This window comes from Bufo bufo, chromosome 1 (assembly GCF_905171765.1).
Source record: "Bufo bufo chromosome 1, aBufBuf1.1, whole genome shotgun sequence".
Classification (NCBI taxonomy): Eukaryota; Metazoa; Chordata; class Amphibia; order Anura; family Bufonidae; genus Bufo; species Bufo bufo.
In genome coordinates, this window is record NC_053389.1 from 380284736 (window position 1) to 380300149 (window position 15414).

The following is a 15414-nucleotide window of genomic DNA, read 5'->3' on the forward strand; positions in this document are numbered from 1 at the left end:
GTTTTCAGAAACCGCTGAACCACTAAGTTAAAGACGTGGGCTAGGCATGGGATGTGTGTGAGCTTGCCGAGCTCCAAAGCCGCCACCAAGTTACGCCCATTATCACACACAACCATGCCTGGTTGCAGGTTGAGTGGCGAGAGCCACAGCTCAGTCTGGTCTCTTATCCCCTGCCACAGCTCTGCGGCGGTGTGCTGTTTATCCCCTAAGCATATCATCTTCAGCACGGCCTGTTGACGCATCCCCACAGCAGTGCTACACTGCTTCCAGCTACCAGCTGATGGCTGACTGGTGCTGCACGCGGAGAATTCGGAGGTGGAAGTGGAGGAGGAGGCGGAGGAGGAGGAGCCACTTACATAGGTGCTGGCGGTAACCCCGATGTAAGTAGGGCCCGCAATCCTGGGCGTCGGTAGCACATGTGCCATCCCAGGGTACAAGTCGCTCCCAGCCTCCACTACGTTCACCCAGTGTGCCGTCAGGGAAATGTAGCATACCTGACCACAAGCACTTGTCCATGTGTCAGTCGTTAGGTGGACCTTAGCAGTAACTGCGTTGGTCAGGGCAGAGGTGATGTTAGCAGACACATGCTGGTGTAAGGCGGGGACGGCACACCGGAAAAAATAGTGCTGGCTGGGGACTGAGTACCGAGGGACGGCCGCCGACGACATCAGGCCGTGAAAGGCCTCGGTGTCCACAAGCCATAAATGGCAACATTTCAACCGCCAGTCACTTAGAAAGTTGGCCTGTTGGTGAGTGGCTGGGTATTTGCGCTTGCGTTCAAATGCCTGGGGTAAAGACAATTGGATGCTGCGCTGGGACAGGGAAGTGGATGTGGTCGCTGATGGTGATTGCGACGGTACAGGTGCAGCGCGGGAGGCATCCGGGCCTGCGCCTTCGACAGGCGATTGGTCGTCACCCAACATAGGGGAAGAGATGGCAGTGGTGTGACCCAGGCGTTCCTCCCACTTATTGTGGTGCTTGGCTGCCATGTGGCGGATCATGCTGGTGGTGGTGAGGTTGCTACTGTTCACATCTCGGCTCATTTTGGTGTGGCACAGGTTGCAAACTACTATTCTTTTGTCGTCTGCACTTTCCGCAAAAAAGCGCCATACCGCGGAACACCTACCCCTTGGCAAGGGAGATTTCCGCAAGGGGGTGCTCCATGGAACATTTGCGGGCCTGTTGGGCGTGGCCCGCCTTCTCCCTGTTGCCACCCCACTGCCTCTTCCGGCCTGTTGTGGTGCTGCAGATCGATCCCCTCGTAACTGCTGTCCTCGCTCGCGTTTCCACCTTCCCATGTTGGGTCAGTGACCTCATCGTCCACCAAGTCCTCTTTAACTTCCCCACTCCAATCATCCTCCTCATTTGCTGACCCCAACACAACTTCAGTGATTGACAACGGTATATCATCCTCTTCATCAACCTCTGCAGACAGTAATTGTGGTTGACTTGATGGCAACTGTGTCTCGTCATCATCCACCTCCTTAAACACATCATCTTGTGAGTGTGAAGGCTCTAGAGGTTGAGAATCAGGGCACAAGATCTCATGTCCCTCTTCAAGAGTGCTTGGGGAGAGGGCCAAATTAAGTGATGGGGGTGAAAATAGCGCCTCGGAACATCCGAGTACCGGATCGCTTGTTTGGCCAGACTCTACATGGTGTGAGGATTGATCAGGGTGAGGATTGTGTTATTGACCAGACTGTTGGCTACTGAGACTGGACTTGGTGGAAGACAGGGTGGTGCTTAACCCAGTGGAAGCATTATCTGCTGCAATCCAACTGACCACCTGGTCGCACTAGTCTGACTTCAAGAGTGTTGTCTTGCGACGCCCTGCAAACTGGGACATGAAGCTAGGAATCGTGGATGACTGGTTTCCTTGTGCTCTGGCAGCAAGCACAGTTGCAACGCACCCTGAGCCACAGCCTCTGCGTGAACCATCAGAATCATGTCCACTTTCCCGTCCCTTAATACTCGCCTTCTTCATATTGACACTGGATGTCACTGATATTTGGATTAAATATAGGCCTCACACACTGTACTGGGCTGCATTACCCAGTTGGATATTATCGACAAAGAGCTATTGGGCTGACGGCTATCGTGCCAATGATCTATTTCTATCTTTATTTTTGATATCCCCTGAAGAATCCGGTGATACACATCCACTATCATCGGAGGAAACGCGTTGGGATTACTCCATCCTATTACTCTTTTTGGCTGCACTGACACTGGGAGAAATCACTTTTAGGGACAGGACAATAGGGATAGCCGTCGATAAGTGGGGTCGCTCCCTTGGGGGTGATTCTCCCGCATCTAGGCGGGAGACCTCTCCGCTTGTAGGCAGGGCCTCACTAGTCGGCTAGGGATACTATCTTCCCAGTTACCCATCCGTCCTGTATTAGAAGAGCCGTTGACTACAACATCTTTTTTGTGATATCTGCAGCGAACACCCATCTATACCGTTCCTGTGGACCTTTCTACCCCAAACACGTACATCCTGCTGTGGTACGATCTATCTCCATAACAGAAAAACCATCAAACCGTGAGTGGGGACTATCTAGTCCAAATCGTGCTCTCTATTCCTGTTTGTCTACCCGGTGCCTTTATGTGCATAAGCCCGTGTATCTTACATATGCAGTCATCTATATACCTTTGTGGGACTTATTTTAAATGTTAATAACTAAAAGTTAAGTTTTAGTAGGATAACTATTCAGTGACATACAGCCTCACACACTGTCTAGAAATAAGTGTATATTTGCTTCTCACTGGTTACAGCAAGCAGAGTTTGTTTAACCCCTTCACGACCGCAATCCGTCTATATACGTGATAGCTGCACATACCCCGTGCAGCTACCATGCATATAGACGTCATGGCAGTTCTTTAATCCAAGCGCTGCAAAGCACTTGGATTAAAGCTTCTGCCCCTGCCCTGGTGCTGTCACGGACAGCATACAGTCTAGTAATGCCGGCAAGGGACCAATCAGAGTGTTCCCTTGCTGACAATCGATCCGATTGGTTAGTCTGTGCAGACTAACCAATCAGATCGCGGCAGTGTAAAATGCCGGTTTCAGGCTCTGATCTGCACTCTGCAGATCAGAGCCTGAAATCAGGTAATGTGTCCTTAAGCCCCCGATCTCTGCCCCCTTCCTGTGCGCCTCCAACCCCCCACCACCACTGTGAGCCCTGCCTCTGCCATCGGTCCCCGCCCCCCCATCCATGTAGCCTGCCTCTGATGCGGTCCGCCCCCTCCCCGCCATATACATTCATCCTGCCCCGATCTGTTCTTTCTGAATGCTGGCCGTATCCCCCCCCTTTTCCAGCACTGCCCCCTGCCCCCGATGCGGTCCCCCTGCTGTGTGTGATCGCGGTGGCTCCATTCCTGAGCCGCCGCCATCAGCAGCGAGTGTCAGCTCTATGCTGACACTCCTCTGTAACCCCATAGATGCCGCGGCAGCGGCATCCATGGGGTTAATAGAGGGAGGGGGCTCCCTCTCTCAACCATCGGGGCTGCTGCACTGCGATTGCAGCGCCTGATGGTTGCCATGGCAACCGGACGCTTTGCAAAGGCGTCCGGTGTTGCCACCTACAGGAAATCTGGTAGTATTATACTTTGTAATGCAAGATCATTGCAAAGTATATCACAACCATCAGCCCCACTGGATCTACAAGATCCAAGAGGGAACTGATAAAAAAAATAAAGTTAAAATAATAAAAGTGAAATAAATAAATATGTAAATGTAAATTAAAAAAATAAATTGCCTTTTCCTATAAAAAATTAATAAAAAAACCAAAACAAAAACCACAAATATTAGGTATCACCGCGTCCGTAACGACCATCTCTATAAATATATCACATGATCAACCCCTTCCAATAAACACCATAAAAAAAAAAAATTAAAACAGTGTAAAAAAAGCCATTTTTGCCACCTTACATCACAAAAAGTGCAACACCAAGCGATCAAAAAGGCGTATACACCCCAAAATAGTACCAATCAAACCGTTACCTCATCCTGCAAAAAATGAGCCCCTATGTGAGACAATCGCCCAAAAAATTAAAAAGCTATGGCTCTCAGACTATGGAGACACTAAAACATAATTTTTGGGGTTTCAGAAATGCAATTATTGTGTAAAACTTAAATAAATAAGAAAAAGTATACATATTGGGTATTGCCACGTCCGTAACGATCTGCTCTATCTGTCACATGATCTAACCCCTCAGATGAACGCTGTAAAAAAAAAAAAAAAATGTTCCAAAACAGCAAATTTTTTTTTTGGTCACCTTGCCCCATAAAGTGTCACAGCAAACAGAGTTTGTTTAATACAGAAACTGACTGTGTAACTGCAATTTGGATTAAATATAGGCGTCACACACGGCCTAGATATCAGTGCTGATTTGCTTCTCACTGGTCACAGCAAGCAGAGTTTGTTTAATACAGAAACTGACTGTAACTGCAATTTGGATTAAATATAGCGTCACACACGGCCTAGATATCAGTGCTGATTTGCTTCTCACTTGTCACAGCAAGCAGAGTTTGTATAATACAGAAACTGACTGTAACTGCAATTTGGATTACATATAGGCGTCACACACGGCCTAGATATCAGTGCTGATTTGCTTCTCACTGGTCACAGCAAGCAGAGTTTGTATAATACAGAAACTGATTGTAACTGCAATTTGGATTAAATATAGCGTCACACACGGCCTAGATATCAGTGCTGATTTGCTTCTCACTGGTCACAGCAAGCAGAGTTTGTATAATACAGAAACTGACTGTAACTGCAATTTGGATTAAATATAGGCGTCACACACGGCCTAGATATCAGTGCTGATTTGCTTCTCACTGGTCACAGCAAGCAGAGTTTGTATAATACAGAAACTGACTAACTGCAATTTGGATTAAATATAGCGTCACACACGGCCTAGATATCAGTGCTGATTTGCTTCTCACTGGTCACAGCAAGCAGAGTTTGTTTAATACAGAAACTGACTGTAACTGCAATTTGGATTAAATATAGCGTCACACACGGCCTAGATATCAGTGCTGATTTGCTTCTCACTTGTCACAGCAAGCAGAGTTTGTATAATACAGAAACTGACTGTAACTGCAATTTGGATTACATATAGGCGTCACACACGGCCTAGATATCAGTGCTGATTTGCTTCTCACTGGTCACAGCAAGCAGAGTTTGTATAATACAGAAACTGATTGTAACTGCAATTTGGATTAAATATAGCGTCACACACGGCATAGATATCAGTGCTGATTTGCTTCTCACTGGTCACAGCAAGCAGAGTTTGTATAATACAGAAACTGACACTAACTGCAATTTGGATTAAATATAGGCGTCACACACGGCCTAGATATCAGTGCTGATTTGCTTCTCACTGGTCACAGCAAGCAGAGTTTGTATAATACAGAAACTGACTGTAACTGCAATTTGGATTAAATATAGCGTCACACACGGCCTAGATATCAGTGCTGATTTGCTTCTCACTTGTCACAGCAAGCAGAGTTTGTTTAATAAAGAAACTGACTGTGTAACTGCAATTTGGATTAAATATAGGCGTGACACACGACCTAGATATCAGTGCTGATTTGCTTCTCACTGGTCACAGCAAGCAGAGTTTGTATAATACAGAAACTGACTGTAACTGCAATTTGGATTAAATATAGGCGTCACACACGGCCTAGATATCAGTGCTGATTTGCTTCTCACTGGTCACAGCAAGCAGAGTTTGTTTAATACAGAAACTGACTGTAACTGCAATTTGGATTAAATATAGCGTCACACACGGCCTAGATATCAGTCCTGATTTGCTTCTCACTGGTCACAGCAATCAGAGTTTGTATAATACAGAAACTGACTGTAACTGCAATTTGGATTAAATATAGGCGTCACACACGGCCTAGATATCAGTGCTGATTTGCTTCTCACTGGTCACAGCAAGCAGAGTTTGTATAATACAGAAACTGACTGTAACTGCAATTTGGATTAAATATAGGCGTCACACACGGCCTAGATATCAGTGCTGATTTGCTTCTCACTGGTCACAGCAAGCAGAGTTTGTATAATACAGAAACTGACTGTAACTGCAATTTGGATTAAATATAGGCGTCACACACGGCATAGATATCAGTGCTGATTTGCTTCTCACTGGTCACAGCAAGCAGAGTTTGTATAATACAGAAACTGACTGTAACTGCAATTTGGATTAAATATAGGCGTCACACACGGCCTAGATATCAGTGCTGATTTGCTTCTCACTGGTCACAGCAAGCAGAGTTTGTATAATACAGAAACTGACTGTGTAACTGCAATTTGGATTAAATATAGGCGTCACACACGGCCTAGATATCAGTGCTGATTTGCTTCTCACTGGTCACAGCAAGCAGAGTTTGTATAATACAGAAACTGACTGTGTAACTGCAATTTGGATTAAATATAGTTGTCACACACGGCCTAGATATCAGTACTGATTTGCTTCTCACTGGTCACAGCAAGCAGCGTTTGTAGAATGCAGAAAATGAATGTCACTAACGGTCGCCCTGACACAAAAAAATAATTCCCCCAAAATAAATTTTGCTGCCACCTCTAACAATAGTCCTTAAAATGACTTTTGGGTCTCTGAAAGGTTTGAGATCAAATTCGCTCGACACTCGCTCTTTCCCTTCCTAACAGCAGCTCTCCCTTACTCGCAATGAGCCGAACCCGCGTGACCGGGTGCTATATAGACATGACATGTTCCGGCCAGCCAATCACTGTAATGCCAGTAGAAAACATGTCTAATGGCATTACAGTGAGGGCCATACTTACCAGCATGTTTATTGGCTGCTTAGAAGGCACCAAACGTCCGGAGAGGAGACTCGAGCATGGCGCTCGAGCAGATGTGGTACTCGGCAGAGCGCTCAGATCTGCCGAGCATAGCGATGCTCGAGCCGAACCGGTACTCGGCCGAGCATGCTCGATCATCACTAGCTCTGTCCTAAAGGGGTTAAAGGCATATTATCTTTTTCTGCTCCTGTGAACACAATATATAACAGTTATATGACATCCAAAACATGATGTTACAATAAATAACTCTGCTTTTCTCTTGAACAGATAAACATAGGAACTGTATTAAGGCTATTAGCAGGTTTAGCTATATACACATATAAGGCTATACCAGCAACCTAGGACAGGTCTTAGCTGGCCAGCTACACTCCCACCAAAATTACCTATAATTCTATGTTCTTAGTGGTAGGACTTGAACATGATCTTGAGGAATTTTCCATCAGGTTCTCAACTCTCAAGTGTCTTTTATCACTCTCAAGTAGAACAACTAACTTCTGTATAGGACGTTCCAACTCGAGTGGAGTAGTGAGATGTTTTCCTTTTTTGTCAAGTTTTGAGTCTCCTATTTGTATCAACACTCTTCTTACTAATTAATCTTCATCCTTTTAAACTTCTAGAACTTTGGCCAATTTCCATTGACTTCTAAGTAAATCTTCTTCTTTCACTAACACTATGTCACCAACTTGGACATTTCTTCTGGGTGTTAGCCAATCTTATGCTAAGAAGTAAATGGCAAAGTATTCTTTCCACCATCTATTCCAAAACTGTTCCGATAGATATTGAACTCTTCGCCATCTCCCTTTAGCATATAAATCCTTTTTGGTGAACTTGCCAGGCGGTGGCTGTATGTAATCCGACTTAAGGTGAAGTAGATGGTTGGGAGTTAAAGGGTCCAAACTTGTTGGATCGTTGATGTTATTAACTGTAAGTGGACGACTGTTAACAGACATTACTTCAAAGATTAGGGTCCTAAGTGAAGCATCATCTATTCTTCCGGTGTTCTTTTTCAACATTGAACTTAACACATTTCTCACAGTTCTGATTTGTCTTTTCCAAACTCCTCCTGTAATGTTTGGATGTGGAGCATTCATATGAAAATCACACTGTTTCTCTAACAAATACTCAGTTACTTTTTCTTTATCAATCTCTTTTAGAGCTTTTGTCACGAGGGTGTCAAGAACCACGCCTGACTCCGTTATACCCGGGGTCAGGAAGTCGCAGCGGTTGGCTGCGCGCTCTATGTAAGATAGAGCTGTTTCCTTATGGTAGCTTTCTGGGTTTGCTTTGCAAACCCTATTGGCTCACTCAGGGATCCGTAGCTCCTTCTCCTCAGCTGTTCCTTGTCCAGCACTCCCAACCTCCTTATATTCCCCTCTCACACTTCTCTGGTTGCCAGATATAGAGCTTCCTGCCTGGACATCTATTCTGACCCTCTGGAGCTGTGTTGCTGCGTTCTCTGGTTGTTGGTCCAGAACGCTACCATCCGGATCCCTGTTGGACCTTTGTGGTCTGCTGTGGTCGCCCACCTGGGTGTATGTGTTTGTCTGTATTGTCTGTCCTCTCCCTGGTGTTTCCCTCTTAGTGTCAGTGGTGCGGACTAGCGATCCCACCGGCCCGTTCACTATCTAGGGCTCATTTTAGGGAAAGCCAGGGTTTAGGCACGTGATCGCCGCACGGGTGACGAACCCGTCTAGGGACGTCAGGGCAGTCAGGTGCCAGCCGCAAGGTGAGTCAGGGGTCACCACCTTTCCCTCTCCCTTGGGCAGGGCTTTCCCTTTTCCCTCCCTGTGCAGCAATTACAACAGACCGCAAGCCCAGCGGTTGCTACTGGTAACCATGTTGTTGCGGAACCCAAGGTCCCTCTCCCTGACAGATTTTCTGGGGGAAGGGGCAAGTTTTTGACATTCCGTGAGGCCTGTAAATTATACTTTAAACTGCGCCCTTTCTCCTCTGGTAATGGAGAACAGCGGGTGGGGGTTGTTATTTCCCTGCTGCAGGGGGACCCGCAGTCCTGGGCGTTCTCTTTACCTACTGATTCCCAGGCTCTTCGGTCAGTGGATGAGTTTTTCGGGGCCTTGGGTCTCATATATGACGACCCTGACCGAGTCGCACTGGCTGAATCAAGATTACGGAGACTCCTACAAGGAGAGCGGCCGGTAGAGGAGTATTGCTCTGACTTCCGTAGGTGGGCTACGGATACCCAATGGAACGACCCGGCTCTCAGGAGTCAGTTCTGCTCTGGGTTATTCGAAAGGGTTAAGGATTCGCTTGCATTATATGAGACCCCTTTTCCCTTGATGCGGTTATGTCCCTTTCTATCCGAATAGATAGACGCCTTAGGGACAGGTTGAAAAAACCGGAGCCATTGGTAACCCCTCCCAAGCAGCAGTTAGTCTGTACGGACTTAGACGAGCCTATGCAGCTAGGAGGAACTACTCGTCAGGTCCGTCCTCCTGAGGCTCGCCGTAGGCGTGGGGTTTGTTTTTTTTGTGGGGAGAGGGGTCATTTCATTAATGTCTGTCCTTCTTTCCTCAGAAACAAAAGACCGTCGGAAAACTACTAACCCCAGGCTGTGTGGAGGATGTCAGCCGGGGGGTATACGTTTCCTCCATACGTACATCGCAATTTGTGTTGCCAGCGGTTATTGTTTTTGGTGATAAGACGGAGACTATTTCTTTCTTTCTAGACAGTGGAGCAGGGGTAAATTTGATAGATGCCCATTTTGCCCGCACTATGGGTTTGTCTCTCTGTACGCTACAGAGACCTATTCCCATATTCGCTATTGATTCTGCTCCTCTGTCTCAGAGAAACCTCACCCACATTGTTCATAATTTACACCTTCGGGTAGGGGACCACCATAACGAGATGCTTTCATGTTATGTTCTGGAGGGGCTTCCCACTCCGGTAGTGCTGGGTCTTCCCTGGTTGGTAGCGCACAATCCAGTGGTGGATTGGCAGGCCAGGGAGATTTTGGAGTGGAGTGAGCAATGCAGAGAAAATTGCTTAAATAGCAATTGCTTAGTCGCCTCCATAACTACCCTACCTACATTTATTTCGGATTTTGAGGACGTTTTTTCTGAAAAGGGTTGTCAGAAGTTACCGCCTCATCGTCCTTATGATTGCCCGGTTAACCTTATTCCCGGCGCAAAATTACCCAAGACCAGGTTATATAATCTTTCAGGTCCAGAGAGACAAGCCATGAAAGATTAGATCTCCGAGAGCTTGGCTAAGGGACACATCAGACCCTCTTCTTCACCCATGGCTGCAGGGTTTTTCTTCGTTAAAAAGAAAGATGGGGGTCTACGTCCTTGCCTAGATTTTCGCAAATTAAATCGGATAACCATCCGAGACCCATACCCTCTTCCTCTCATTCCTGACCTGTTTAACCAGATTGCGGGTGCTAGGTGGTTCTCCAAACTTGATCTTAGGGGGGCCTACAATCTGATTCGTATTAAGGAGGGGGATGAGTGGAAGACAGCTTTTAACACCCCTGAGGGGCATTATGAAAATCTAGTTATGCCTTTCGGTCTGACCAATGCTCCTGCCGTCTTTCAACATTTCGTTAATGACATTTTTAGTCATCTAATCGGCAGGTTTGTGGTAATATACCTAGATGATATTTTAATTTATTCGTTTGATCTGAGAACACATGAGGTGCATGTCAGACAAGTACTGCAGGTCCTACGGATAAATAAATTATATGCTAAAATTGAAAATGTGTCTTCGCCGTTCAGGAGATACAATTTTTTATCTGCTTCAGGTTTCCGTATGGATCCTAGGAAGTTCCAGGCAATTTTAGATTGGGATCTTCCTGAGAACCTCAAAGCACTACAACGGTTCTTGGGCTTCGCGAATTTCTATAGGAAATTCATCAAAAATGATTCACTTATGTAAAACCCTTTACTGACATGACTAGGAAGGGGACTGATTTTTCTAAATGGTCTGACGCTGCTAAAGATGCTTTTTCCTCTCTTAAAGAGAGGTTTACCTCAGCACCTGTACTAGTCCCCCCTGATGTCTCTCAGCCTTTTATTGTTGAAGTTGATGCGTCAGAGGTGGGAGTGGGGGCGGTGCTGTCTCAGGGTCCGTCTCCTGGCAAATGGCATCCTTGTGCTTTCTTTTCTAAAAAACTATCTGCAGCATAAAAGAACTATGATATTGGCAATAGGGAACTATTAGCTATTAAACTTGCGTTTGAGGAGTGGCGTCACTTTTTAGAGGGGGCAGTCCACCCCGTCACTGTGATTACGGACCACAAAAATCTTCTGTACCTCGAATCAGCCAAGCGTCTCACCCCTAGACAGGCTAGGTGGTCGCTATTTTTTACCAGGTTTAACTTTGTGATTACCTATCGTCCTGGGGCAAAGAATACCAAGGCTGATGCACTATCTCGTTGTTTCCCTGGAGGGGGTAATGGGAGTGATCCGGTGCCCATTCTTCAAAGAGGAGTGGTTGTTTCTGCGGTACACTCTGTTCTGGAGGGGAAGGTGTTAGAGGCCCAGGGGGACGCCCCGGTCTCTTGCCCCTCAGAGAAATTGTTTGTACCGTTGAACCTGCGTTTCGAATTATTAAAGGAACATCATAATTCGGCACTTGCTGGGCACCCGGGTAGTAAAGCAACCTTGGAGCTATTGTCTCGTCGTTTTTGGTGGCCAAGGTTGTGTCAGGATGTATTGGATTTTGTGTCTTCTTGTTCACATACACGTCCTGCAGGGTCTCTATTACCACTCGTCATTCCCAATAGACCATGGACACATCTGTCAATGGATTTTATCACTGACTTACCTTTGTCTGCGGGTAAAACAGTTATTTTGGTAGTAGTGGACAGGTTTAGCAAAATGGTACACTTCATTGCGTTACCCGCACTACCTAATGCTAAGACTCTTGCTCAGGTATTCGTCAGTGAAATCGTGAAGCTTCACGGGGTCCCCTCCGATGTTGTTTCGGATCGGGGTACCCAGTTTATTTCTAAATTTTGGAAAGCTTTTTGTTCCCGTTTGGGGGTACACTTGTCCTTTTCCTCAGCTTTCCATCCTCAGTCGAATGGACAGACTGAGCGTACCAACCAAAACCTGGAGACATATCTAAGATGTTTTGTGTCTGAAAACCAAGAGTTGTGGTCATCATCATATTTACCGTTAGCTGAGTTTGCCATAAATAATCGTCGTCAGGAATCCACTGGCAAGTCACCATTTCTTGGTGCATATGGTTTTCATCCCCAATTCTGTACTTTCAAAGAGGAGCGGTCTTCTGGGGTTCACGAAGAGGAACGGTTTTCGTCATCTCTTTCATCGGTATGGCAGAAGGTGCAAGCTAACTTGAAAAATATGGGAGGTAAATACAAATGCATGGCTGATAAGAGACGGTCGCCAGGTCCGGACCTAGGAGTGAATGAATATGTGTGGTTGTCTACTAGGAATATTAAATTGAAGGTTCCCTCTTGGAAACTGGGTCCTAGGTTTATTGGTCCTTACAAAATTGTAGCCATCATCAACCCCGTGGCTTTTCTCTTGGAGTTACCTCAGACTTTTAAAATCCATAATGTCTTTCATAAGTCTTTACTCAAAAAATATGTTCCACCTCTAGAACCGTCACCGCTGCCACCCCCTCCTGTTGTCGTGGATGGTAATCAAGAATTTCAGATATCCAAAATTGTTAATTCTCGTCGGGTCCGCCGCTCTCTTCAATATCTGGTGCATTGGAGAGGTTACGGTCCCAAGGAAAGAATGTGGGTTCCTGCGTCTGAGGTAAACGCCGACAGGCTAGTTCGGGTTTTTCATGCCTCTCATCCTGAGAGACCTGGTCCTGAGTGTCCGGAGGCCACTCGTAGAGAGGGGGGTACTGTCACGAGGGTGTCAAGAACCACGCCTGACTCCGTTATACCCGGGGTCAGGAAGTCGCAGCGGTTGGCTGCGCGCTCTATGTAAGATAGGGCTGTTTCTGACCCTCTGGAGCTGTGTTGCTGCGTTCTCTGGTTGTTGGTCCAAAACGCTACCCTCCGGATCCCTGTTGGACCTTTGTGGTCTGCTGTGGTCGCCCACCTGGGTGTATGTGTTTATTTGTATTGTCTGTCCTCTCCCTGGTGTTTCCCTCTTAGTGTCAGTGGTGCGGACTAGCGATCCCACCGGCCCGTTCACTATCTAGGGCTCATTTTAGGGAAAGCCAGGGTTTAGGCACGTGATCGCCGCACGGGTGAGGAACCCGTCTAGGGACGTCAGGGCAGTCAGGTGCCAGCCGCAAGGTGAGTCAGGGGTCACCACCTTACCCTCTCCCTTGGGCAGGGCTTTCCCTTTTCCCTCCCTGTGCGTAACGCCGGTCATTACAAGTATAAGGCATACACATAGCTGGGCCTAACTCAGCAGGAACAGAACAGACAGCATCAGGGATATGGTAACGCTGTAGTATAATGCATGCACATAGCTGGGCCTAACTCAGCAGGAACAGAAGAGACAGCACCAGGGAAATGGTAACGCTGCAGCAGGAATGTGTTCCCAGGAATGGGCCCCCACCAGACCGGGGCAACACCAAAAATAAACTTAGACACCTCTGACAGCAGCAGGTTATTTGTCTAGAGCAGTAATGTGCTTCCATGCATACAAAATGCAATATTTTCCTTTGACAAAATTGTTTTTCAAATGTATTTTAAGTTTATAAAGCCCACAATAAATTAGTGCAACATTAGCTTCACACGCTGTCCGCACTGATCTGCTCTCAGTTTCCATATTGGGCACATCGAGTCTGGAGAAGAACACTGCGGTAACGCAGCCTGCCGCGCCGTGTGATGATTCCTCTAAGCCAGAGGGCAGCAGAACTGGCAGGGTTTAGCAGCGTCTCTCTCATCCTCCTTTTGTCTGTGAAGAGGCATGGTTACCACCAATCGCACGAGCCATACATGATCAGCGCCGCACACACGCTGGGCTCCGGCCTTCGGCAGCACCCAGCCGTCCTCTGCCCATCTGAGCACAGAAGCCAGTGAGGAGCCAGCTTGCCTTGGCCCGCGTCTGGAAGTGTCCCTGGCTCTGCCACCAGGATCTGTCCCTCGGTGAAGACTCAGTCACGGTCCCCGGCTGCTGACGGGGTCCTCGGCAGCAGCCTCCAGTGCACAGCCTGGATCATTGATATAAGCCTTTAGCTGCAAGGCTTGGCTACACACGAGGGGTAGTGTCACACAGCCCGTGCCAGATATCACCAGGAAGAGGCTGACAGGCAACAGGGAGCACCCACACTGTCATCCAGCAGAGCGGAGTTTGTAGTCTGTTTTGAAGGCACTATGTGTTTTTGAGTTATATAGAACTGAAGGTAAACTTACCCCACAAAATGAATGCAGCTGTGCTTCATCTTTGTGGACTTGACATAGAAATTCATATCCTTTAGGTTCATTAAAAACATACAGTAATCCGGTCCTATACAATGCAAATGTTTGGAGGGGGAGAAAAATGTAGGGCTTCCAGGGAGAGATGGGATAGATAGATATATACACTCACCTAAAGAATTATTTGGAACACCATACTAATATGGTGTTGGACCCCCTTTTGCCTTCAGAACTGCCTTAATTCTACGTGGCATTGATTCAACAAGGTGCTGATAGCATTCTTTAGAAATGTTGGCCCATATTGATAGGATAGCATCTTGCAGTTGATGGAGATTTGAGGGATGCACATCCAGGGCACGAAGCTCCCGTTCCACCACATCCCAAAGATGCTCTATTGGGTGGAGATCTGGTGACTGTGGGGGCCATTTTAGTACAGTGAACTCATTGTCATGTTCAAGAAACCAATTTGAAATGATTCGAGCTTTGTGACATGGTGCATTATCCTGCTGGAAGTAGCCATCAGAGGATGGATACATGTTTTTATTCTGTTTACGCCAAATTCGGACTCTACCATTTGAATGTCTCAACAGAAATCGAGACTCATCAGACCAGGCAACATTTTTCCAGTCTTCAACAGTCCAATTTTGGTGAGCTCGTGCAAATTGTAGCCTCTTTTTCCTATTTGTAGTGGAGATGAGTGGTACCCGGTGGGGTCTTCTGCTGTTGTAGCCCATCCGCCTCAAGGTTGTGCGTGTTGTGGCTTCACAAATGCTTTGCTGCATACCTCGGTTGTAACGAGTGGTTATTTCAGTCAACGTTGCTCTTCTATCAGCTTGAATCAGTCGGCCCATTCTCCTCTGACCTCTAGCATCCACAAGGCATTTTTGCCCACAGGACTGCCGCATACTGGATGTTTTTCCCTTTTCACACCATTCTTTGTAAACCCTAGAAATGGTTGTGCGTGAAAATCCCAGTAACTGATCAGATTGTGAAATACTCAGACCGGCCCGTCTGGCACCAACAACCATGCCACGCTCAAAATTGCTTAAATCACCTTTCTTTCCCATTCTGACATTCAGTTTGGAGTTCAGGAGATTGTCTTGACCAGGAGCACACCCCTAAATGCATTGAAACAACTGCCATGTGATTGGTTGACTAGATCATTTCATTAATGAGAAATAGAACAGGTGTTCCTAATAATTCTTTAGGTGAGTGTACATGTGGTCCATCATGCTATAATCTATCTATCTACCCCTCTCTCCCTGGAAGCCC